Genomic DNA, 26,123 nt, shown 5'->3' with positions numbered 1-26,123 from the left:
GACCCACACCGGGAGCACAGTACACAGTTCCAGTCAGCGTATCCCTGGGTCAGACCCACACCGGGAGCACCGTGCACAGTTCCAGTCTCCGTATCCCTGGGTCATACCCACACAGGGAGCACTGTGCACAGTTCCAGTCTGCGTATCCCTGGTCTGACCCACACTGGGAGCACCGTGCACAGTTCCAGCCTCCGTACCCCTGGGTCAGACCCACACCAGGAACACCGTGCACAGTTCCTGTCTCCGTATCCCTGGGTCAGACCCACACCGGGAGCACCGTGCACAGTTCCAGTCTCCGTATCCCTGGTCAGAACCACACCAGGAGCACTGTACACAGTTCCAGTCTCCGTATCCCTGGGTCAGACCCACACCGGGAACACCCTGCACAGTTCCAGTCTCCGTATCCCTGGGTCAGACCCACACCGGGAGCACAGCACACAGTTCCAGTCTCAGTATCCCTTGGTCAGACCCACACCGGGAGCACCGTGCACAGTTCCAGTCTCCGTATCCCTGGGTCAGACCCACACCGGGAGCACTGCGCACAGTTCCAGTCTGCGTATCCCTGGGTCTGACCCACACTGGGAGCACCGTGCACAGTTCCAGCCTCTGTGTCCCTGGGTCAGACCCACACCGGGTGCACCATGCATAGTTCCAGTCTCCGTATCCCTGGGTCAGACCCACACTGGGAGCACCATGCACGGTTCCAGTGTAATATCCCCTGGGTCAGACCCAAACTGGGAGCACCATGCACGGTTTCCAGGGTCATATCCCTGGGGTCAGACCCACACCAGGTGCACCGTGCATAGTTCCAGTCGAAATGTCCCTGGGTCAGACCCACACCGGGAAACACCCTGCACAGTTCCAAGTCTCCCGTATCCCTGGGTCAGACCCACACCGGGAGCACAGTACACAGTTCCAGTCTCAGCATCCTGGGTCAGACCCACACCGGGAGCACCGTGCACAGTTCCAGTCTCCGTATCCCTGGGTCATACCCACACAGGGAGCACTGTGCACAGTTCCAGTCTGCGTATCCCTGGGTCTGACCCACACTGGGAGCACCGTGCACAGTTCCAGCCTCCGTACCCCTGGGTCAGACCCACATCAGGAGCACCGTGCACAGTTCCTGTCTCCGTATCCCTGGGTCAGACCCACACCGGGAGCACTGTGCACAGTTCCAGTCTCCGTATCCCTGGGTCAGAACCACACCAGGAGCACTGTACAACAGTTCCAGTCTCCGTATCCCTGGGTCAGACCCACACCGGGAACACCCTGCAGAGTTCCAGTCTCCGTATCCCTGGGTCAGACCCACACCGGGAGCACAGCACACAGTTCCAGTCTCCGTATCCCTGGGTCAGACCCACACCGGGAGCACTGTGCACAGTTCCAGTCTGCGTATCCCTGGGTCTGACCCACACTGGGGAGCACCGTGCACAGTTCCAGCCTCTGTGTCCCTGGGTCAGACCCACACCGGGTGCACCATGCATAGTTCCAGTCTCCGTATCCCTGGTCAGACCCACACTGGGAGCAACATGCACGGTTCCAGTGTATTATCCCTGGGTCAGACCCAAACTGGGAGCACCATGCACGGTTCCAGGGTCATATCCCTGGGTCAGACCCACACCAGGTGCACCGTGCATAGTTCCAGTCGAAATGTCCCTGGGTCAGACCCACACCGGGAGCACCGTGCACGGTTCCAGTCTCCGTGTCCCTGGATCAGACCCACACCAGGAGTACCGTGAACAGTTCCAGTCACCGTATCCCTGGGTCAGACCCACACCGGGAGCACTGTGCACAGTTCAAGTCTCCATATCCCTGGGTCAGAACCACACCAGGAGCACTGTACACAGTTCCAGTCTCCGCATCCCTGGGTCAGACCCACACCGGGAGCACCATGCACAGTTCCAGTCTCCGTATCCCTGGGTCAGACCCAAACTGGGAGCACCATGCACGGTTCCAGGGGTCATATCCCTGGGTCAGACCCACACTGGGAGCACCATGCACGGTTCCAGTGTCATACCCCCCGGGTCAGACCCACACCAGGAGCACCGTGCATAGTTCCAGTCAACATGTCCCTGGGTCAGACCCACCACCGGGAGCACCGTACACAGTTCCAGTCTCCGTACCCCTGGGTCAGACCCACACCGGGAGCACCGTGCACGGTTCCAGTCTCCGTGTCCCTGGGACAGACCCACACCAGGAGTACCGTGCACAGTTCCAGTCTCCGTATCCCTGGGTCTCACACACACTGGGATCACCGTGCACAGTTCCAGCCTCTGTGTCCCTGGGTCAGACCCACACCGGGTGCACCATGCACAGTTCCAGTCTCCGCATCCCTGGGTCAGACCCACACTGGGAGCACCATGCATAGTTCCAGTCTCCGTATCCCTGGGTCAGACCCACACCGGGTGCACCATGCACAGTTCCAGTCTCCGTATCCCTGGGTCAGACCCACACTGGGAGCACCATGCACAGTTCCAGTGTAATATCCCTGGTCAGACCCACACTGGGAGCACCATGCATGGTTCCAGTGTTATATCCCTGTGTCAGATCCACTCCGGGAGCACTGTGCACACTTGCAGTCTCCGTATCCCTGGGTCAGACCCACACCGGGAACACCCAGCACAGTTCCAGTCTCCGTATCCCTGGGTCAGACCCACACCGGGGGCACAGTACACAGTTCCAGTCTCAGCATCCCTGGGTCAGACCCACACCGGGAGCACCGTGCACAGTTCCAGTCTCCGTATTCCTGGGTCATACCCACACAGGGAGCACTGTGCACAGTTCCAGTCTGCGTATCCTGGGTCTGACCCACACTGGGAGCACCGTGCACAGTTCCAGCCTCCGTACCCCTGGGTCAGACCCACACCAGGAGCACCGTGCACAGTTCCTGTCTCCGTATCCCTGGGTCAGACCCACACCGGGAGCACTGTGCATAGTTCCAGTCTCCGTATCCCTGGGTCAGAACCCACACCAGGAGCACTGTACACAGTTCCAGTCTCCGTATCCCTGGGTCAGACCCACACCGGGAACACCCTGCACAGTTCCGGTCTCCGTATCCCTGGGTCAGACCCACACCGGGAGCACAGCACACAGTTCCAGTCTCAGTATCCCTTGGTCAGACCCACACCGGAGCACCGTGCACAGTTCCAGTCTCCGTATCCCTGGGTCAGACCCACACCGGGAGCACTGCGCACAGTTCCAGTCTGCGTATCCCTGGGTCTGACCCACACTGGGAGCACCATGCACAGTTCCAGCCTCTGTGTCCCTGGGTCAGACCCCACACCGGGTGCACCATGCATAGTTCCAGTCTCCGTATCCCTGGGTCAGACCCACACTGGGAGCACCATGCACGGTTCCAGTGTAATATCCCTGGGTCAGACCCAAACTGGGAGCACCATGCACGGTTCCAGGGTCATATCCCTGGGTCAGACCCACACCAGGTGCACCGTGCATAGTTCCAGTCGAAATGTCCCTGGGTCAGACCCACACCGGGAACACCCTGCACAGTTCCAGTCTCCGTATCCCTGGGTCAGACCCACACCGGGAGCACAGTACACAGTTCCAGTCTCAGCATCCCTGGGTCAGACCCACACCGGGAGCACCGTGCACAGTTCCAGTCTCCGTATCCCTGGGTCATACCCACACAGGGAGCACTGTGCACAGTTCCAGTCTGCGTATCCCTGGGTCTGACCCACACTGGGAGCACCGTGCACAGTTCTAGCCTCCGTACCCCTGGGTCAGACCCACACCAGGAGCACCGTGGACAGTTCCTGTCTCCGTATCCCTGGGTCAGACCCACACCGGGAGCACTGTGCACAGTTCCAGTCTCCGTATCCCTGGGTCAGAACCACACCAGGAGCACTGTACACAGTTCCAGTCTCCGTATCCCTGGGTCAGACCCACACCGGGAACACCCTGCACAGTTCCAGTCTCCGTGTCCCTGGGTCAGACCCACACCGGGAGGACAGCACACAGTTCCAGTCTCCGTATCCCTGGGTCAGACCCACACCGGGAGCACTCTGCACAGTTCCAGTCTGCGCATCCCTGGGTCTGACCCACACTGGGAGCACCGTGCACAGTTCCAGCCTCTGTGTCCCTGGGTCAGACCCACACCGGGTGCACCATGCATAGTTCCAGTCTCTGTATCCCTGGGTCAGACCCACACTGGGAGCACCATGCACGGTTCCAGTGTAATATCCCTGGGTCAGACCCAAACTGGGAGCACCATGCACGGTTCCAGGGTCATATCCCTGGGTCAGACCCACACCAGGTGCACTGTGCATAGTTCCAGTCGAAATGTCCCTGGGTCAGACCCACACCGGGAGCACCGTGCACGGTTCCAGTCTCCGTGTCCCTGGGACAGACCCACACCAGGAGTACCGTGCACAGTTCCAGTCTCCGTATCCCTGGGTCTCACACACATGTGGAGCACCGTGCACAGTTCCAGCCTCTGTGTCCCTGGGTCAGACCCACACCGGGTGCACCATGCACAGTTCCAGTCTCCGTATCCCTGGGTCAGACCAAAACTGGGAGCACCATGCACGGTTCCAGTGTCATACCACCGGGTCAGACCCACACCAGGAGCACCGTGCATAGTTCCAGTCAACATGTCCCTGGGTCAGACCCACACCGGGAGCACCGTACACAGTTCCAGTCTCCGTACCCCTGGGTCAGACCCACACCGGGAGCACCGTGCACGGTTCCAGTCTCCGTGTCCCTGGGACAGACCCACACCAGGAGTACCGTGCACAGTTCCAGTCTCCGTATCCCTGGGTCTCACACACACTGGGAGCACCGTGCACAGTTCCAGCCTCTGTGTCCATGGGTCAGACCCACACCGGGTGCACCATGCACAGTTCCAGTCTCCGTATCCCTGGTTCAGACCCACACTGGGAGCACCATGCATAGTTCCAGTCTCCGTATCCCTGGGTCAGACCCACACCGGGTGCACCATGCACAGTTCCAGTCTCCGTATCCCTGGGTCAGACCCACACCGGGAACACCCTGCACAGTTCCAGTCTCCGTATCCCTGGGTCAGACCCACACCGGGAGCACAGTACACAGTTCCAGTCTCAGCATCCCTGGGTCAGACCCACACCGGGAGCACCGTGCACAGTTCCAGTCTCCGTATCCCTGGGTCATACCCACACAGGGAGCACTGTGCACAGTTCCAGTCTGCGTATCCCTAGGTCTGACCCACACTGGGAGCACCGTGCACAGTTCCAGCCTCCGTACCCCTGGGTCAGACCCACACCAGGAGCACCGTGCACAGTTCCAGTCTCCGTATCCCTGGGTCAGAACCACACCAGGAGCACTGTACACAGTTCCAGTCTCCGTATCCCTGGGTCAGAGCCACACCGGGAACACCCTGCACAGTTCCGGTCTCCGTATCCCTGGGTCAGACCCACACCGGGAGCACAGCACACAGTTCCAGTCTCAGTATCCCTTGGTCAGACCCACACCGGGAGCACCGTGCACAGTTCCAGTCTCCGTATCCCTGGGTCAGACCCACACCGGGAGCACTGCGCACAGTTCCAGTCTGCGTATCCCTGGGTCTGACCCACACTGGGAGCACCATGCACAGTTCCAGCCTCTGTGTCCCTGGGTCAGACCCACACCGGGTGCACCATGCATAGTTCCAGTCTCCGTATCCCTGGGTCAGACCCACACTGGGAGCACCATGCACGGTTCCAGTGTAATATCCCTGGGTCAGACCCAAACTGGGAGCACCATGCACGGTTCCAGGGTCATATCCCTGGGTCAGACCCACACCAGGTGCACCGTGCATAGTTCCAGTCGAAATGTCCCTGGGTCAGACCCACACCGGGAACACCCTGCACAGTTCCAGTCTCCGTATCCCTGGGTCAGACCCACACCGGGAGCACAGTACACAGTTCCAGTCTCAGCATCCCTGGGTCAGACCCACACCGGGAGCACCGTGCACAGTTCCAGTCTCCGTACCCCTGGGTCAGACCCACACCGGGAGCACCGTGCACGGTTCCAGTCTCCGTGTCCCTGGGACAGACCCACACCAGGAGTACCGTGCACAGTTCCAGTCTCCGTATCCCTGGGTCTCACACACACTGGGAGCACCGTGCACAGTTCCAGCCTCTGTGTCCATGGGTCAGACCCACACCGGGTGCACCATGCACAGTTCCAGTCTCCGTATCCCTGGTTCAGACCCACACTGGGAGCACCATGCATAGTTCCAGTCTCCGTATCCCTGGGTCAGACCCACACCGGGTGCACCATGCACAGTTCCAGTCTCCGTATCCCTGGGTCAGACCCACACTGGGAGCACCATGCACGGTTCCAGTGTAATATCCCTGGGTCAGACCCAAACTGGGAGCACCATGCACGGTTCCAGGGTCATATCCCTGGGTCAGACCCACACCAGGTGCACTGTGCATAGTTCCAGTCGAAATGTCCCTGGGTCAGACCCACACCGGGAGCACCGTGCACGGTTCCAGTCTCCGTGTCCCTGGGACAGACCCACACCAGGAGTACCGTGCACAGTTCCAGTCTCCGTATCCCTGGGTCTCACACACACTGGGAGCACCGTGCACAGTTCCAGCCTCTGTGTCCCTGGGTCAGACCCACACCGGGTGCACCATGCACAGTTCCAGTCTCCGTATCCCTGGGTCAGACCCAAACTGGGAGCACCATGCACGGGTCCAGGGTCATATCCCTGGGTCAGACCCACACTGGGAGCACCATGCACGGTTCCAGTGTCATACCACCGGGTCAGACCCACACCAGGAGCACCGTGCATAGTTCCAGTCAACATGTCCCTGGGTCAGACCCACACCGGGAGCACCGTGCACGGTTCCAGTCTCCGTGTCCCTGGGACAGACCCACACCAGGAGTACCGTGCACAGTTCCAGTCTCCGTATCCCTGGGTCTCACACACACTGGGAGCACCGTGCACAGTTCCAGCCTTTGTGTCCATGGGTCAGACCCACACCGGGTGCACCATGCACAGTTCCAGTCTCGGTATCCCTGGTTCAGACCCACACTGGGAGCACCATGCATAGTTCCAGTCTCCGTATCCCTGGGTCAGACCCACACCGGGTGCACCATGCACAGTTCCAGTCTCCGTATCCCTGGGTCAGACCCACACTGGGAGCACCATGCACAGTTCCAGTGTAATATCCCTGGGTCAGACCCACACTGGGAGCACCATGCATGGTTCCAGTGTTATATCCCTGTGTCAGATCCACTCCGGGAGCATTGTGCACACTTCCAGTCTCTGTATCCCTGGGTCAGACCCACACCGGGAACACCCTGCACAGTTCCAGTCTCCGTATCCCTGGGTCAGACCCACACCGGGAGCACAGTACACAGTTCCAGTCTCAGCATCCCTGGGTCAGACCCACACCGGGAGCACCGTGCACAGTTCCAGTCTCCGTATCCCTGGGTCATACCCACACAGGGAGCACTGTGCACAGTTCCAGTCTGCGTATCCCTAGGTCTGACCCACACTGGGAGCACCGTGCACAGTTCCAGCCTCCGTACCCCTGGGTCAGACCCACACCAGGAGCACCGTGCACAGTTCCAGTCTCCGTATCCCTGGGTCAGAACCACACCAGGAGCACTGTACACAGTTCCAGTCTCCGTATCCCTGGGTCAGACCCACACCGGGAACACCCTGCACAGTTCCGGTCTCCGTATCCCTGGGTCAGACCCACACCGGGAGCACAGCACACAGTTCCAGTCTCAGTATCCCTTGGTCAGACCCACACCGGGAGCACCGTGCACAGTTCCAGTCTCCGTATCCCTGGGTCAGACCCACACCGGGAGCACTGCGCACAGTTCCAGTCTGCGTATCCCTGGGTCTGACCCACACTGGGAGCACCATGCACAGTTCCAGCCTCTGTGTCCCTGGGTCAGACCCACACCGGGTGCACCATGCATAGTTCCAGTCTCCGTATCCCTGGGTCAGACCCACACTGGGAGCACCATGCACGGTTCCAGTGTAAAATCCCTGGGTCAGACCCAAACTGGGAGCACCATGCACGGTTCCAGGGTCATATCCCTGGGTCAGACCCACACCAGGTGCACCGTGCATAGTTCCAGTCGAAATGTCCCTGGGTCAGACCCACACCGGGAACACCCTGCACAGTTCCAGTCTCCGTATCCCTGGGTCAGACCCACACCGGGAGCACAGTACACAGTTCCAGTCTCAGCATCCCTGGGTCAGACCCACACCGGGAGCACCGTGCACAGTTCCAGTCTCCGTATCCCTGGGTCATACCCACACAGGGAGCACTGTGCACAGTTCCAGTCTGCGTATCCCTGGGTCTGACCCACACTGGGAGCACCGTGCACAGTTCTAGCCTCCGTACCCCTGGGTCAGACCCACACCAGGAGCACCGTGGACAGTTCCTGTCTCCGTATCCCTCGGTCAGACCCACACCGGGAGCACTGTGCACAGTTCCAGTCTCCGTATCCCTGGGTCAGAACCACACCAGGAGCACTGTACACAGTTCCAGTCTCCGTATCCCTGGGTCAGACCCACACCGGGAACACCCTGCACAGTTCCAGTCTCCGTATCCCTGGGTCAGACCCACACCGTGAGCACAGCACACAGTTCCAGTCTCCGTATCCCTGGGTCAGACCCACACCGGGAGCACTCTGCACAGTTCCAGTCTGCGTATCCCTGGGTCTGACCCACACTGGGAGCACCGTGCACAGTTCCAGCCTCTGTGTCCCTGGGTCAGACCCACACCGGGTGCACCATGCATAGTTCCAGTCTCCGTATCCCTGGGTCAGACCCACACTGGGAGCACCATGCACGGTTCCAGTGTAATATCCCTGGGTCAGACCCAAACTGGGAGCACCATGCACGGTTCCAGGGTCATATCCCTGGGTCAGACCACACCAGGTGCACTGTGCATAGTTCCAGTCGAAATGTCCCTGTGTCAGACCCACACCGGGAGCACCGTGCACGGTTCCAGTCTCCGTGTCCCTGGGACAGACCCACACCAGGAGTACCGTGCACAGTTCCAGTCTCCGTATCCCTGGGTCAGACCCAAACTGGGAGCACCATGCACGGGTCCAGGGTCATATCCCTGGGTCAGACCCACACTGGGAGCACCATGCACGGTTCCAGTGTCATACCACTGGGTCAGACCCACACCAGGAGCACCGTGCATAGTTCCAGTCAACATGTCCCTGGGTCAGACCCACACCGGGAGCACCGTACACAGTTCCAGTCTCAGTACCCCTGGGTCAGACCCACACCGGGAGCACCGTGCACGGTTCCAGTCTCCGTGTCCCTGGGACAGACCCACACCAGGAGTACCGTGCACAGTTCCAGTCTCCGTATCCCTGGGTCTCACACACACTGGGAGCACCGTGCACAGTTCCAGCCTCTGTGTCCATGGGTCAGACCCACACCGGGTGCACCATGCACAGTTCCAGTCTCCGTATCCCTGGTTCAGACCCACACTGGGAGCACCATGCATAGTTCCAGTCTCCGTATCCCTGGGTCAGACCCACACCGGGTGCACCATGCACAGTTCCAGTCTCCGTATCCCTGGGTCAGACCCACACTGGGAGCACCATGCACGGTTCCAGTGTAATATCCCTGGGTCAGACCCAAACTGGGAGCACCATGCACGGTTCCAGGGTCATTTCCCTGGGTCAGACCCACACCAGGTGCACTGTGCATAGTTCCAGTCGAAATGTCCCTGGGTCAGACCCACACCGGGAGCACCGTGCACGGTTCCAGTCTCCGTGTCCCTGGGACAGACCCACACCAGGAGTACCGTGCACAGTTCCAGTCTCCGTATCCCTGGGTCTCACACACACTGGGAGCACCGTGCACAGTTCCAGCCTCTGTGTCCCTGGGTCAGACCCACACCGGGTGCACCATGCACAGTTCCAGTCTCCGTATCCCTGGGTCAGACCCAAACTGGGAGCACCATGCACGGGTCCAGGGTCATATCCCTGGGTCAGACCCACACTGGGAGCACCATGCACGGTTCCAGTGTCATACCACCGGGTCAGACCCACACCAGGAGCACCGTGCATAGTTCCAGTCAACATGTCCCTGGGTCAGACCCACACCGGGAGCACCGTACACAGTTCCAGTCTCCGTACCCCTGGGTCAGACCCACACCGGGAGCACCGTGCACGGTTCCAGTCTCCGTGTCCCTGGGACAGACCCACACCAGGAGTACCGTGCACAGTTCCAGTCTCCGTATCCCTGGGTCTCACACACACTGGGAGCACCGTGCACAGTTCCAGCCTCTGTGTCCATGGGTCAGACCAACACCGGGTGCACCATGCACAGTTCCAGTCTCCGTATCCCTGGTTCAGACCCACACTGGGAGCACCATGCATAGTTCCAGTCTCCGTATCCCTGGGTCAGACCCACACCGGGTGCACCATGCACAGTTCCAGTCTCCGTATCCCTGGGTCAGACCCACACTGGGAGCACCATGCACAGTTCCAGTGTAATATCCCTGGGTCAGACCCACACTGGGAGCACCATGCATGGTTCCAGTGTTATATCCCTGTGTCAGATCCACTCCGGGAGCACTGTGCACACTTCCAGTCTCCGTATCCCTGGGTCAGACCCACACCGGGAACACCCTGCACAGTTCCAGTCTCCGTATCCCTGGGTCAGACCCACACCGGGAGCACAGTACACAGTTCCAGTCTCAGCATCCCTGGGTCAGACCCACACCGGGAGCACCGTGCACAGTTCCAGTCTCCGTATCCCTGGGTCATACCCACACAGGGAGCACTGTGCACAGTTCCAGTCTGCGTATCCCTAGGTCTGACCCACACTGGGAGCACCGTGCACAGTTCCAGCCTCCGTACCCCTGGGTCAGACCCACACCAGGAGCACCGTGCACAGTTCCAGTCTCCGTATCCCTGGGTCAGAACCACACCAGGAGCACTGTACACAGTTCCAGTCTCCGTATCCCTGGGTCAGACCCACACCGGGAACACCCTGCACAGTTCCAGTCTCCGTATCCCTGGGTCAGACCCACACCGGGAGCACAGCACACAGTTCCAGTCTCAGTATCCCTTGGTCAGACCCACACCGGGAGCACCGTGCACAGTTCCAGTCTCCGTATCCCTGGGTCAGACCCACACCGGGAGCACTGCGCACAGTTCCAGTCTGCGTATCCCTGGGTCTGACCCACACTGGGAGCACCGTGCACAGTTCCAGCCTCTGTGTCCCTGGGTCAGACCCACACCGGGTGCACCATGCATAGTTCCAGTCTCCGTATCCCTGGGTCAGACCCACACTGGGAGCACCATGCACGGTTCCAGTGTAATATCCCTGGGTCAGACCCAAACTGGGAGCACCATGCACGGTTCCAGGGTCATATCCCTGGGTCAGACCCACACCGGGAGCACCGTGCACAGTTCCAGTCTCCGTATCCCTGGGTCATACCCACACAGGGAGCACTGTGCACAGTTCCAGTCTGCGTATCCCTGGGTCTGACCCACACTGGGAGCACCGTGCACAGTTCCAGCCTCCGTACCCCTGGGTCAGACCCACACCAGGAGCACCGTGCACAGTTCCTGTCTCCGTATCCCTGGGTCAGACCCACACCGGGAGCACTGTGCACAGTTCCAGTCTCCGTATCCCTGGGTCAGAACCACACCAGGAGCACTGTACACAGTTCCAGTCTCCGTATCCCTGGGTCAGACCTACACCGGGAACACCCTGCAGAGTTCCAGTCTCCGTATCCCTGGGTCAGACCCACACCGGGAGCACAGTACACAGTTCCAGTCTCAGCATCCCTGGGTCAGACCCACACCGGGAGCACCGTGCACAGTTCCAGTCTCCGTATCCCTGGGTCATACCCACACAGGGAGCACTGTGCACAGTTCCAGTCTGCGTATCCCTGGGTCTGACCCACACTGGGAGCACCGTGCACAGTTCCAGCCTCCGTACCCCTGGGTCAGACCCACACCAGGAGCACCGTGCACAGTTCCTGTCTCCGTATCCCTGGGTCAGACCCACACCGGGAGCACTGTGCACAGTTCCAGTCTCCGTATCCCTGGGTCAGAACCACACCAGGTGCACTGTACACAGTTCCAGTCTCCGTATCCCTGGGTCAGACCCACACCGGGAACACCCTGCAGAGTTCCAGTTTCCGTATCCCTGGGTCAGACCCATTCTGGGTACACCGTGCACAGTTCCAGTCTCTGTATCCCTCGGTCAGTCCCACACTGGGAGCACCATGCACGATTCCAGTGTCATATCCCTGGGTCAGACCCACACCGGGAGCACCGTGCATACTTCCAGTCCCCATGTCCCTGGGTCAGACCCACACCGGGAACACCGTGTACAGTTCCAGTCTCCGTATCCCTGGGTCAGACCCACATTGGGAGCACCATGCACGGTTCCAGTGTCATATCCCTGGGTTAGACCCACACCGGGTGCACCATGCACAGTTCCTGTCTCCGTATCCCTGGGTCAGACCCACACCGGTAGCACCGTGCATAGTTCCAGTCTCTATGTCCCTGTCTCAGATCCACTCCGGGAGCACTGTGCACACTTCCAGTCTCCGTATCCCTGGGTCAGACCCACACCGGGAACACCCTGCACAGTTCCAGTCTCCGTATCCCTGGTCCGACCCACACCGGGAGCACAGTACACAGTTCCAGTCTCAGTATCACTGTGTCAGACGCACACCGGGAGCACTGTGCACAGTTCCAGTCTCCGTATCCCTGGGTCGGACCCACACCGGGAGCACCGTGCACAGTTCCAGTCTCTGTATCCCTGGGTCAGACCCACACCGGGAGCACCGTGCACGGTTCCAGTCTCCGTGTCTCTGGGTCAGACACACACCGGGAGCACAGTACATAGTTCCAGTCTCCGTATCCCTGGGTCAGACCCACACCGGGAACACCGTGCACAGTTCCAGTCTCCGTATCCCTGGGTCAGACCCACATTGGGAGCACCACGCACGGTTCCAGTGTCATATCCCTGGGTTAGACCCACACCGGGAGCACCATGCACAGTTCCTGTCTCCGTATCCCTGGGTCAGACCCACACTGGGAGCACAGTACACAGTTCCAGTCTGCGTATCCCTGGGTCTGACCCACACTGGGAGCACCGTGCACATTTCCAGCCTCTGTGTCCCTGGGTCAGACCCACACCAGGTGCACCATGCACAGTTCCAGTCTCCGTATCCCTGGGTCAGACCCACACTGGGAGCACCATGCACGGTTCCAGTGTAATATCCCTGGGTCAGACCCACACTGGGAGCACCATGCACGGTACCAGTGTAATATCCCTTGGTCAGACCCAAACTGGGAGCACCATGCACGGTTCCAGTGTCATATCCCTGGGTCCGACCCACACTGGGAGCACCATGCATGAATCCAGTGTCATATCCCTGGGTCAGTCCCACACCAGTTGCACCGTGCATAGTTCCAGTCGAAATGTCCCTGGGTGAGACCCACACCGGGAGCACCGTGCACGGTTCCAGTCTCCGTGTCCCTGGATCAGACCCACACCAGGAGTACCGTGAACAGTTCCAGTCTCCGTATCCCTGGGTCAGACCCACACCGGGAGCACTGTGCACAGTTCAAGTCTCCATATCCCTGGGTCAGAACCACACCAGGAGCACTGTACACAGTTCCAGTCTCCGTATCCTTGGGTCAGACCCACACCGGGAGCACCATGCATGATTCCAGTGTCATATCCCTGGGTCAGACCCACACCGGGAGCACCGTGCATAGTTCCAGTCCCCATGACCCTGGGTCAGACCCACACCAGGAACACCGTGCACAGTTCCAGTCTCCGTATCCCTGGGTCAGACCCACATTGGGAGCACCATGCACGGTTCCAGTGTCATATCCCTGGGTTAGACCCACACCGGGAGCACCATGCACAGTTCCAGACTCCGTATCCCTGGGTCAGACCCACACTGAGAGCACCATGCACGGTTCCAGTGTCATATCCCTGGGTCAGACCCACACCAGGAGCACCGTGCATAGTTCCAGTCTCCGTATCCCTGGGTCAGACACACACCGGGAGCAACGTGCACGGTTCCGGTCTCCGTGTCGCTGGGTGAGACCCACACCAGGAGAACCGTGCACAGTTCCAGTCTCCGTATCCCTGGGTCAGACCCACACAGGGAGCACCGTGCACAGTTCCAGTCTCCGTTTCCCTGGGTCAGACCCACACCGGGAACACCCTGCACAGTTCCAGTCTCCGTATCCCTGGGTCAGACCCACACCGGGAGCACAGTACACAGTTCCAGTCTCAGCATCCCTGGGTCAGACCCACACCGGGAGCACCGTGCACAGTTCCAGTCTCCGTATCCCTGGGTCATACCCACACAGGGAGCACTGTGCACAGTTCCAGTCTGCGTATCCCTAGGTCTGACCCACACTGAGAGCACCGTGCACAGTTCCAGCCTCCGTACCCCTGGGTCAGACCCACACCAGGAGCACCGTGCACAGTTCCAGTCTCCGTATCCCTGGGTCAGAACCACACCAGGAGCACTGTACACAGTTCCAGTCTCCGTATCCCTGGGTCAGACCCACACCGGGAACACCCTGCACAGTTCCGGTCTCCGTATCCCTGGGTCAGACCCACACCGGGAGCACAGCACACAGTTCCAGTCTCAGTATCCCTTGGTCAGACCCACACCGGGAGCACCGTGCACAGTTCCAGTCTCCGTATCCCTGGGTCAGACCCACACCGGGAGCACTGCGCACAGTTCCAGTCTGCGTATCCCTGGGTCTGACCCACACTGGGAGCACCATGCACAGTTCCAGCCTCTGTGTCCCTGGGTCAGACCCACACCGGGTGCACCATGCATAGTTCCAGTCTCCGTATCCCTGGGTCAGACCCACACTGGGAGCACCATGCACGGTTCCAGTGTAATATCCCTGGGTCAGACCCAAACTGGGAGCACCATGCACGGTTCCAGGGTCATATCCCTGGGTCAGACCCACACCAGGTGCACCGTGCATAGTTCCAGTCGAAATGTCCCTGGGTCAGACCCACACCGGGAACACCCTGCACAGTTCCAGTCTCCGTATCCCTGGGTCAGACCCACACCGGGAGCACAGTACACAGTTCCAGTCTCAGCATCCCTGGGTCAGACCCACACCGGGAGCACCGTGCACAGTTCCAGTCTCCGTATCCCTGGGTCATACCCACACAGGGAGCACTGTGCACAGTTCCAGTCTGCGTATCCCTGGGTCTGACCCACACTGGGAGCACCGTGCACAGTTCTAGCCTCCGTACCCCTGGGTCAGACCCACACCAGGAGCACCGTGGACAGTTCCTGTCTCCGTATCCCTCGGTCAGACCCACACCGGGAGCACTGTGCACAGTTCCAGTCTCCGTATCCCTGGGTCAGAACCACACCAGGAGCACTGTACACAGTTCCAGTCTCCGTATCCCTGGGTCAGACCCACACGGGGAACACCCTGCACAGTTCCAGTCTCCGTATCCCTGGGTCAGACCCACACCGGGAGCACAGCACACAGTTCCAGTCTCCGTATCCCTGGGTCAGACCCACACCGGGAGCACTCTGCACAGTTCCAGTCTGCGTATCCCTGGGTCTGACCCACACTGGGAGCACCGTGCACAGTTCCAGCCTCTGTGTCCCTGGGTCAGACCCACACCGGGTGCACCATGCATAGTTCCAGTCTCCGTATCCCTGGGTCAGACCCACACTGGGAGCACCATGCACGGTTCCAGGGTCATATCCCTGGGTCAGACCCACACCAGGTGCACTGTGCATAGTTCCAGTCGAAATGTCCCTGTGTCAGACCCACACCGGGAGCACCGTGCACGGTTCCAGTCTCCGTGTCCCTGGGACAGACCCACACCAGGAGTACCGTGCACAGTTCCAGTCTCCGTATCCCTGGGTCTCACACACACTGGGAGCACCGTGCACAGTTCCAGCCTCTGTGTCCCTGGGTCAGACCCACACCGGGTGCACCATGCACAGTTCCAGTCTCCGTATCCCTGGGTCAGACCCAAACTGGGAGCACCATGCACGGGTCCAGGGTCATATCCCTGGGTCAGACCCACACTGGGAGCACCATGCACGGTTCCAGTGTCATACCACTGGGTCAGACCCACACCAGGAGCACCGTGCATAGTTCCAGTCAACATGTCCCTGGGTCAGACCCACACCGGGAGCACCGTACACAGTTCCAGTCTCAGTACCCCTGGGTCAGACCCACACCGGGAGCACCGTGCACGGTTCCAGTCTCCGTGTCCCTGGGACAGACCCACACCAGGAGTACCGTGCACAGTTCCAGTCTCCTTATCCCTGGGTCTCACACACACTGGGAGCACCGTGCACAGTTCCAGCCTCTGTGTCCATGGGTCAGACCCACACCGGGTGCACCATGCACAGTTCCAGTCTCCGTATCCCTGGTTCAGACCCACACTGGGAGCACCATGCATAGTTCCAGTCTCCGTATCCCTGGGTCAGACCCACACCGGGTGCACCATGCACAGTTCCAGTCTCCGTATCCCTGGGTCAGACCCACACTGGGAGCACCATGCACGGTTCCAGTGTAATATCCCTGGGTCAGACCCAAACTGGGAGCACCATGCACGGTTCCAGGGTCATTTCCCTGGGTCAGACCCACACCAGGTGCACTGTGCATAGTTCCAGTCGAAATGTCCCTGGGTCAGACCCACACCGGGAGCACCGTGCACGGTTCCAGTCTCCGTGTCCCTGGGACAGACCCACACCAGGAGTACCGTGCACAGTTCCAGTCTCCGTATCCCTGGGTCTCACACACACTGGGAGCACCGTGCACAGTTCCAGCCTCTGTGTCCCTGGGTCAGACCCACACCGGGTGCACCATGCACAGTTCCAGTCTCCGTATCCCTGGGTCAGACCCAAACTGGGAGCACCATGCACGGGTCCAGGGTCATATCCCTGGGTCAGACCCACACTGGGAGCACCATGCACGGTTCCAGTGTCATACCACCGGGTCAGACCCACACCAGGAGCACCGTGCATAGTTCCAGTCAACATGTCCCTGGGTCAGACCCACACCGGGAGCACCGTACACAGATCCAGTCTCCGTACCCCTGGGTCAGACCCACACCGGGAGCACCGTGCACGGTTCCAGTCTCCGTGTCCCTGGGACAGACCCACACCAGGAGTACCGTGCACAGTTCCAGTCTCCGTATCCCTGGGTCTCACACACACTGGGAGCACCGTGCACAGTTCCAGCCTCTGTGTCCATGGGTCAGACCAACACCGGGTGCACCATGCACAGTTCCAGTCTCTGTATCCCTGGTTCAGACCCACACTGGGAGCACCATGCATAGTTCCAGTCTCCGTATCCCTGGGTCAGACCCACACCGGGTGCACCATGCACAGTTCCAGTCTCCGTATCCCTGGGTCAGACCCACACTGGGAGCACCATGCACAGTTCCAGTGTAATATCCCTGGGTCAGACCCACACTGGGAGCACCATGCATGGTTCCAGTGTTATATCCCTGTGTCAGATCCACTCCGGGAGCACTGTGCACACTTCCAGTCTCCGTATCCCTGGGTCAGACCCACACCGGGAACACCCTGCACAGTTCCAGTCTCCGTATCCCTGGGTCAGACCCACACCGGGAGCACAGTACACAGTTCCAGTCTCAGCATCCCTGGGTCAGACCCACACCGGGAGCACCGTGCACAGTTCCAGTCTCCGTATCCCTGGGTCAGACCCACACAGGGAGCACTGTGCACAGTTCCAGTCTGCGTATCCCTAGGTCTGACCCACACTGGGAGCACCGTGCACAGTTCCAGCCTCCGTACCCCTGGGTCAGACCCACACCAGGAGCACCGTGCACAGTTCCAGTCTCCGTATCCCTGGGTCAGAACCACACCAGGAGCACTGTACACAGTTCCAGTCTCCGTATCCCTGGGTCAGACCCACACCGGGAACACCCTGCACAGTTCCAGTCTCCGTATCCCTGGGTCAGACCCACACCGGGAGCACAGCACACAGTTCCAGTCTCAGTATCCCTTGGTCAGACCCACACCGGGAGCACCGTGCACAGTTCCAGTCTCCGTATCCCTGGGTCAGACCCACACCGGGAGCACTGCGCACAGTTCCAGTCTGCGTATCCCTGGGTCTGACCCACACTGGGAGCACCGTGCACAGTTCCAGCCTCTGTGTCCCTGGGTCAGACCCACACCGGGTGCACCATGCATAGTTCCAGTCTCCGTATCCCTGGGTCAGACCCACACTGGGAGCACCATGCACGGTTCCAGTGTAATATCCCTGGGTCAGACCCAAACTGGGAGCACCATGCACGGTTCCAGGGTCATATCCCTGGGTCAGACCCACACCGGGAGCACCGTGCACAGTTCCAGTCTCCGTATCCCTGGGTCATACCCACACAGGGAGCACTGTGCACAGTTCCAGTCTGCGTATCCCTGGGTCTGACCCACACTGGGAGCACCGTGCACAGTTCCAGCCTCCGTACCCCTGGGTCAGACCCACACCAGGAGCACCGTGCACAGTTCCTGTCTCCGTATCCCTGGGTCAGACCCACACCGGGAGCACTGTGCACAGTTCCAGTCTCCGTATCCCTGGGTCAGAACCACACCAGGAGCACTGTACACAGTTCCAGTCTCCGTATCCCTGGGTCAGACCTACACCGGGAACACCCTGCAGAGTTCCAGTCTCCGTATCCCTGGGTCAGACCCACACCGGGAGCACAGTACACAGTTCCAGTCTCAGCATCCCTGGGTCAGACCCACACCGGGAGCACCGTGCACAGTTCCAGTCGAAATGTCCCTGGGTCAGACCCACACCGGGAACACCCTGCACAGTTCCAGTCTCCGTATCCCTGGGTCAGACCCACACCGGGAGCACAGTACACAGTTCCAGTCTCAGCATCCCTGGGTCAGACCCACACCGGGAGCACCGTGCACAGTTCCAGTCTCCGTATCAATGGGTCATACCCACACAGGGAGCACTGTGCACAGTTCCAGTCTGCGTATCCCTGGGTCTGACCCACACTGGGAGCACCGTGCACAGTTCTAGCCTCCGTACCCCTGGGTCAGACCCACACCAGGAGCACCGTGGACAGTTCCTGTCTCCGTATCCCTCGGTCAGACCCACACCGGGAGCACTGTGCACAGTTCCAGTCTCCGTATCCCTGGGTCAGAACCACACCAGGAGCACTGTACACAGTTCCAGTCTCCGTATCCCTGGGTCAGACCCACACCGGGAACACCCTGCACAGTTCCAGTCTCCGTATCCCTGGGTCAGACCCACACCGGGAGCACAGCACACAGTTCCAGTCTCCGTATCCCTGGGTCAGACCCACACCGGGAGCACTCTGCACAGTTCCAGTCTGCGTATCCCTGGGTCTGACCCACACTGGGATCACCGTGCACAGTTCCAGCCTCTGTGTCCCTGGGTCAGACCCACACCGGGTGCACCATGCATAGTTCCAGTCTCCGTATCCCTGGGTCAGACCCACACTGGGAGCACCATGCACGGTTCCAGTGTAATATCCCTGGGTCAGACCCAAACTGGGAGCACCATGCACGGTTCCAGGGTCATATCCCTGGGTCAGACCCACACCAGGTGCACTGTGCATAGTTCCAGTCGAAATGTCCCTGTGTCAGACCCACACCGGGAGCACCGTGCACGGTTCCAGTCTCCGTGTCCCTGGGACAGACCCACACCAGGAGTACCGTGCACAGTTCCAGTCTCCGTATCCCTGGGTCTCACACACACTGGGAGCACCGTGCACAGTTCCAGCCTCTGTGTCCCTGGGTCAGACCCACACCGGGTGCACCATGCACAGTTCCAGTCTCCGTATCCCTGGGTCAGACCCAAACTGGGAGCACCATGCACGGGTCCAGGGTCATATCCCTGGGTCAGACCCACACTGGGAGCACCATGCACGGTTCCAGTGTCATACCACTGGGTCAGACCCACACCAGGAGCACCGTGCATAGTTCCAGTCAACATGTCCCTGGGTCAGACCCACACCGGGAGCACCGTACACAGTTCCAGTCTCAGTACCCCTGGGTCAGACCCACACCGGGAGCACCGTGCACGGTTCCAGTCTCCGTGTCCCTGGGACAGACCCACACCAGGAGTACCGTGCACAGTTCCAGTCTCCTTATCCCTGGGTCTCACACACACTGGGAGCACCGTGCACAGTTCCAGCCTCTGTATCCCTGGTTCAGACCCACACTGGGAGCACCATGCATAGTTCCAGTCTCCGTATCCCTGGGTCAGACCCACACCGGGTGCACCATGCACAGTTCCAGTCTCCGTATCCCTGGGTCAGACCCACACTGGGAGCACCATGCACGGTTCCAGTGTAATATCCCTGGGTCAGACCCAAACTGGGAGCACCATGCACGGTTCCAGGGTCATTTCCCTGGGTCAGACCCACACCAGGTGCACTGTGCATAGTTCCAGTCGAAATGTCCCTGGGTCAGACCCACACCGGGAGCACCGTGCACGGTTCCAGTCTCCGTGTCCCTGGGACAGACCCACACCAGGAGTACCGTGCACAGTTCCAGTCTCCGTATCCCTGGGTCTCACACACACTGGGAGCACCGTGCACAGTTCCAGCCTCTGTGTCCCTGGGTCAGACCCACACCGGGTGCACCATGCACAGTTCCAGTCTCCGTGTCCCTGGGTCAGACCCAAACTGGGAGCACCATGCACGGGTCCAGGGTCATATCCCTGGGTCAGACCCACACTGGGAGCACCATGCACGGTTCCAGTGTCATACCACCGGGTCAGACCCACACCAGGAGCACCGTGCATAGTTCCAGTCAACATGTCCCTGGGTCAGACCCACACCGGGAGCACCGTACACAGTTCCAGTCTCCGTACCCCTGGGTCAGACCCACACCGGGAGCACCGTGCACGGTTCCAGTCTCCGTGTCCCTGGGACAGACCCACACCAGGAGTACCGTGCACAGTTCCACTCTCCGTATCCCTGGGTCTCACACACACTGGGAGCACCGTGCACAGTTCCAGCCTCTGTGTCCATGGGTCAGACCAACACCGGGTGCACCATGCACAGTTCCAGTCTCTGTATCCCTGGTTCAGACCCACACTGGGAGCACCATGCATAGTTCCAGTCTCCGTATCCCTGGGTCAGACCCACACCGGGTGCACCATGCACAGTTCCAGTCTCCGTATCCCTGGGTCAGACCCACACTGGGAGCACCATGCACAGTTCCAGTGTAATATCCCTGGGTCAGACCCACACTGGGAGCACCATGCATGGTTCCAGTGTTATATCCCTGTGTCAGATCCACTCCGGGAGCACTGTGCACACTTCCAGTCTCCGTATCCCTGGGTCAGACCCACACCGGGAACACCCTGCACAGTTCCAGTCTCCGTATCCCTGGGTCAGACCCACACCGGGAGCACAGTACACAGTTCCAGTCTCAGCATCCCTGGGTCAGACCCACACCGGGAGCACCGTGCACAGTTCCAGTCTCCGTATCCCTGGGTCATACCCACACAGGGAGCACTGTGCACAGTTCCAGTCTGCGTATCCCTAGGTCTGACCCACACTGGGAGCACCGTGCACAGTTCCAGCCTCCGTACCCCTGGGTCAGACCCACACCAGGAGCACCGTGCACAGTTCCAGTCTCCGTATCCCTGGGTCAGAACCACACCAGGAGCACTGTACACAGTTCCAGTCTCCGTATCCCTGGGTCAGACCCACACCGGGAACACCCTGCACAGTTCCAGTCTCCGTATCCCTGGGTCAGACCCACACCGGGAGCACAGCACACAGTTCCAGTCTCAGTATCCCTTGGTCAGACCCACACCGGGAGCACCGTGCACAGTTCCAGTCTCCGTATCCCTGGGTCAGACCCACACCGGGAGCACTGCGCACAGTTCCAGTCTGCGTATCCCTGGGTCTGACCCACACTGGGAGCACCGTGCACAGTTCCAGCCTCTGTGTCCCTGGGTCAGACCCACACCGGGTGCACCATGCATAGTTCCAGTCTCCGTATCCCTGGGTCAGACCCACACTGGGAGCACCATGCACGGTTCCAGTGTAATATCCCTGGGTCAGACCCAAACTGGGAGCACCATGCACGGTTCCAGGGTCATATCCCTGGGTCAGACCCACACCGGGAGCACCGTGCACAGTTCCAGTCTCCGTATCCCTGGGTCATACCCACACAGGGAGCACTGTGCACAGTTCCAGTCTGCGTATCCCTGGGTCTGACCCACACTGGGAGCACCGTGCACAGTTCCAGCCTCCGTACCCCTGGGTCAGACCCACACCAGGAGCACCGTGCACAGTTCCTGTCTCCGTATCCCTGGGTCAGACCCACACCGGGAGCACTGTGCACAGTTCCAGTCTCCGTATCCCTGGGTCAGAACCACACCAGGAGCACTGTACACAGTTCCAGTCTCCGTATCCCTGGGTCAGACCTACACCGGGAACACCCTGCAGAGTTCCAGTCTCCGTATCCCTGGGTCAGACCCACACCGGGAGCACAGTACACAGTTCCAGTCTCAGCATCCCTGGGTCAGACCCACACCGGGAGCACCGTGCACAGTTCCAGTCTCCGTATCCCTGGGTCATACCCACACAGGGAGCACTGTGCACAGTTCCAGTCTGCGTATCCCTGGGTCTGACCCACACTGGGAGCACCGTGCACAGTTCCAGCCTCCGTACCCCTGGGTCAGACCCACACCAGGAGCACCGTGCACAGTTCCTGTCTCCGTATCCCTGGGTCAGACCCACACCGGGAGCACTGTGCACAGTTCCAGTCTCCGTATCCCTGGGTCAGAACCACACCAGGAGCACTGTACACAGTTCCAGTCTCCGTATCCCTGGGTCAGACCCACACCGGGAACACCCTGCAGAGTTCCAGTCTCCGTATCCCTGGGTCAGACCCATTCTGGGTACACCGTGCACAGTTCCAGTCTCTGTATCCCTCGGTCAGTCCCACACTGGGAGCACCATGCACGATTCCAGTGTCATATCCCTGGGTCAGACCCACACCGGGAGCACCGTGCATACTTCCAGTCCCCATGTCCCTGGGTCAGACCCACACCGGGAACACCGTGCACAGTTCCAGTCTCCGTATCCCTGGGTCAGACCAACATTGGGAGCACCATGCACGGTTCCAGTGTCATATCCCTGGGTTAGACCCACACCGGGTGCACCATGCACAGTTCCTGTCTCCGTATCCCTGGGTCAGACCCACACCGGGAGCACCGTGCATAGTTCCAGTCTCTATGTCCCTGTCTCAGATCCACTCCGGGAGCACTGTGCACACTTCCAGTCTCCGTATCCCTGGGTCAGACCCACACCGGGAACACCCTGCACAGTTCCAGTCTCCGTATCCCTGGGTCAGACCCACATTGGGAGCACCATGCACGGTTCCAGTGTCATATCCCTGGGTTAGACCCACACCGGGTGCACCATGCACAGTTCCTGTCTCCGTATCCCTGGGTCAGACCCACACCGGTAGCACCGTGCATAGTTCCAGTCTCTATGTCCCTGTCTCAGATCCACTCCGGGAGCACTGTGCACACTTCCAGTCTCCGTATCCCTGGGTCAGACCCACACCGGGAACACCCTGCACAGTTCCAGTCTCCGTATCCCTGGTCAGACCCACACCGGGAGCACAGTACACAGTTCCAGTCTCAGTATCACTGTGTCAGACGCACACCGGGAGCACTGTGCACAGTTCCAGTCTCCGTATCCCTGGGTCGGACCCACACCGGGAGCACCGTGCACAGTTCCAGTCTCTGTATCCCTGGGTCAGACCCACACCGGGAGCACCGTGCACGGTTCCAGTCTCCGTGTCTCTGGGTCAGACACACACCGGGAGCACAGTACATAGTTCCAGTCTCCGTATCCCTGGGTCAGACCCACACCGGGAACACCGTGCACAGTTCCAGTCTCCGTATCCCTGGGTCAGACCCACATTGGGAGCACCACGCACGGTTCCAGTGTCATATCCCTGGGTTAGACCCACACCGGGAGCACCATGCACAGTTCCTGTCTCCGTATCCCTGGGTCAGACCCACACTGGGAGCACAGTACACAGTTCCAGTCTGCGTATCCCTGGGTCTGACCCACACTGGGAGCACCGTGCACATTTCCAGCCTCTGTGTCCCTGGGTCAGACCCACACCAGGTGCACCATGCACAGTTCCAGTCTCCGTATCCCTGGGTCAGACCCACACTGGGAGCACCATGCACGGTTCCAGTGTAATATCCCTGGGTCAGACCCACACTGGGAGCACCATGCACGGTACCAGTGTAATATCCCTTGGTCAGACCCAAACTGGGAGCACCATGCACGGTTCCAGTGTCATATCCCTGGGTCCGACCCACACTGGGAGCACCATGCATGAATCCAGTGTCATATCCCTGGGTCAGTCCCACACCAGTTGCACCGTGCATATTTCCAGTCGAAATGTCCCTGGGTCAGACCCACACCGGGAACACCGTGCACAGTTCCAGTCTCCGTATCCCTGGGTCAGACCCACATTGGGAGCACCATGCACGGTTCCAGTGTCATATCCCTGGGTTAGACCCACACCGGGTGCACCATGCACAGTTCCTGTCTCCGTATCCCTGGGTCAGACCCACACCGGGAGCACCGTGCATAGTTCCAGTCTCTATGTCCCTGTCTCAGATCCACTCCGGGAGCACTGTGCACACTTCCAGTCTCCGTATCCCTGGGTCAGACCCACACCGGGAACACCCTGCACAGTTCCAGTCTCCGTATCCCTGGGTCAGACCCACACCGGGAGCACAGTACACAGTTCCAGTCTCAGTATCACTGGGTCAGACGCACACCGGGAGCACTGTGCACAGTTCCAGTCTCCGTATCCCTGGGTCGGACCCACACCGGGAGCACCGTGCACAGTTCCAGTCTCTGTATCCCTGGGTCAGACCCACACCGGGAGCACCGTGCACGGTTCCAGTCTCCGTGTCCCTGGGTCAGACACACACCGGGAGCACAGTACATAGTTCCAGTCTCCGTATCACTGGGTTAGACAAACACCGGGTGCACCGTGCACAGTTCCAGTCTCCGTATCCCTGGGTCAGACCCACACCGGGAACACCGTGCACAGTTCCAGTCGCCGTATCCCTGGGTCAGACCCACATTGGGAGCACCGCGCACGGTTCCAGTGTCATATCCCTGGGTTAGACCCACACCGGGAGCACCATGCACAGTTCCTGTCTCCGTATCCCTGGGTCTGACCCACACCAGGAGCACTGTACACAGTTCCAGTCTCCGTATCCCTGGGTCAGAACCACACCGGGAACACCCTGCACAGTTCCAGTCTCCGTATCCCTGGGTCAGACCCACACCGGGAGCACAGTGCACTGTTGCAGTCTCCGTATCCCTGGGTCAGACCCACACCGGGAACAGCCTGCACAGTTCCAGTCTCCGTGTCCCTGGGTCAGACCCACACAGGGAGCACAGTACACAGTTCCAGTCTCAGTATCCCTGGGTCAGACGCACACCGGGAGCACTGTGCACAGTTCCAGTCTCCGTATCCCTGGGTCGGACCTACACCGGGAGCACCGTGCACAGTTCCAGTCTCTGTATCCCTGGGTCAGACACACACCGGGAACACCGTGCACGGTTCCAGTCTCTGTATCCCTGGGTCTGACCCACACCGGGAGCACCGTGCACGGTTCCAGTCTCCGTGTCCCTGGGTCAGACTCACACCTGGAGCACCATGCACAGCTCCAGTCTCTGTATCCCTGGGTCAGACCCCCACCGGGAGCACCATGCACAGTTCCAGTCACCGTATCCCTGGGTCAGACACACACCGGGAGCACAGTACATTGTTCCAGTCTCCGTATCACTGGGTTAGACAAACTCCGGGTGCACCGTGCACAGTTCCAGTCTCTGTATCCCTGGGTCATACCCCCACCGGGAGCACCATGCACAGTTCCAGTCTCTGGGTCAGACCCAGATCAGGATCACCGTGGAGGGTTCTAGTCTCCATATCCCTGGGTCAGACCCACACCGGGTACACCGTGCACAGTTCCAGTCTCCGTATCCCTGGGTCAGACCCACATTGGGAGCACCATGCACGGTTCCAGAGTCATATCCCTGGGTCAGACCCACACCAGGAGCACCGTGCATAGTTCCAGTCTCCGTATCCCTGGGTCAG

This window comes from Hypanus sabinus, chromosome 1 (genome assembly GCF_030144855.1).
Source record: "Hypanus sabinus isolate sHypSab1 chromosome 1, sHypSab1.hap1, whole genome shotgun sequence".
NCBI lineage: Eukaryota > Metazoa > Chordata > Chondrichthyes > Myliobatiformes > Dasyatidae > Hypanus > Hypanus sabinus.
The sequence above is the reverse complement of the archived record's forward strand: the minus strand, read 5'-3'. Positions refer to the sequence as shown.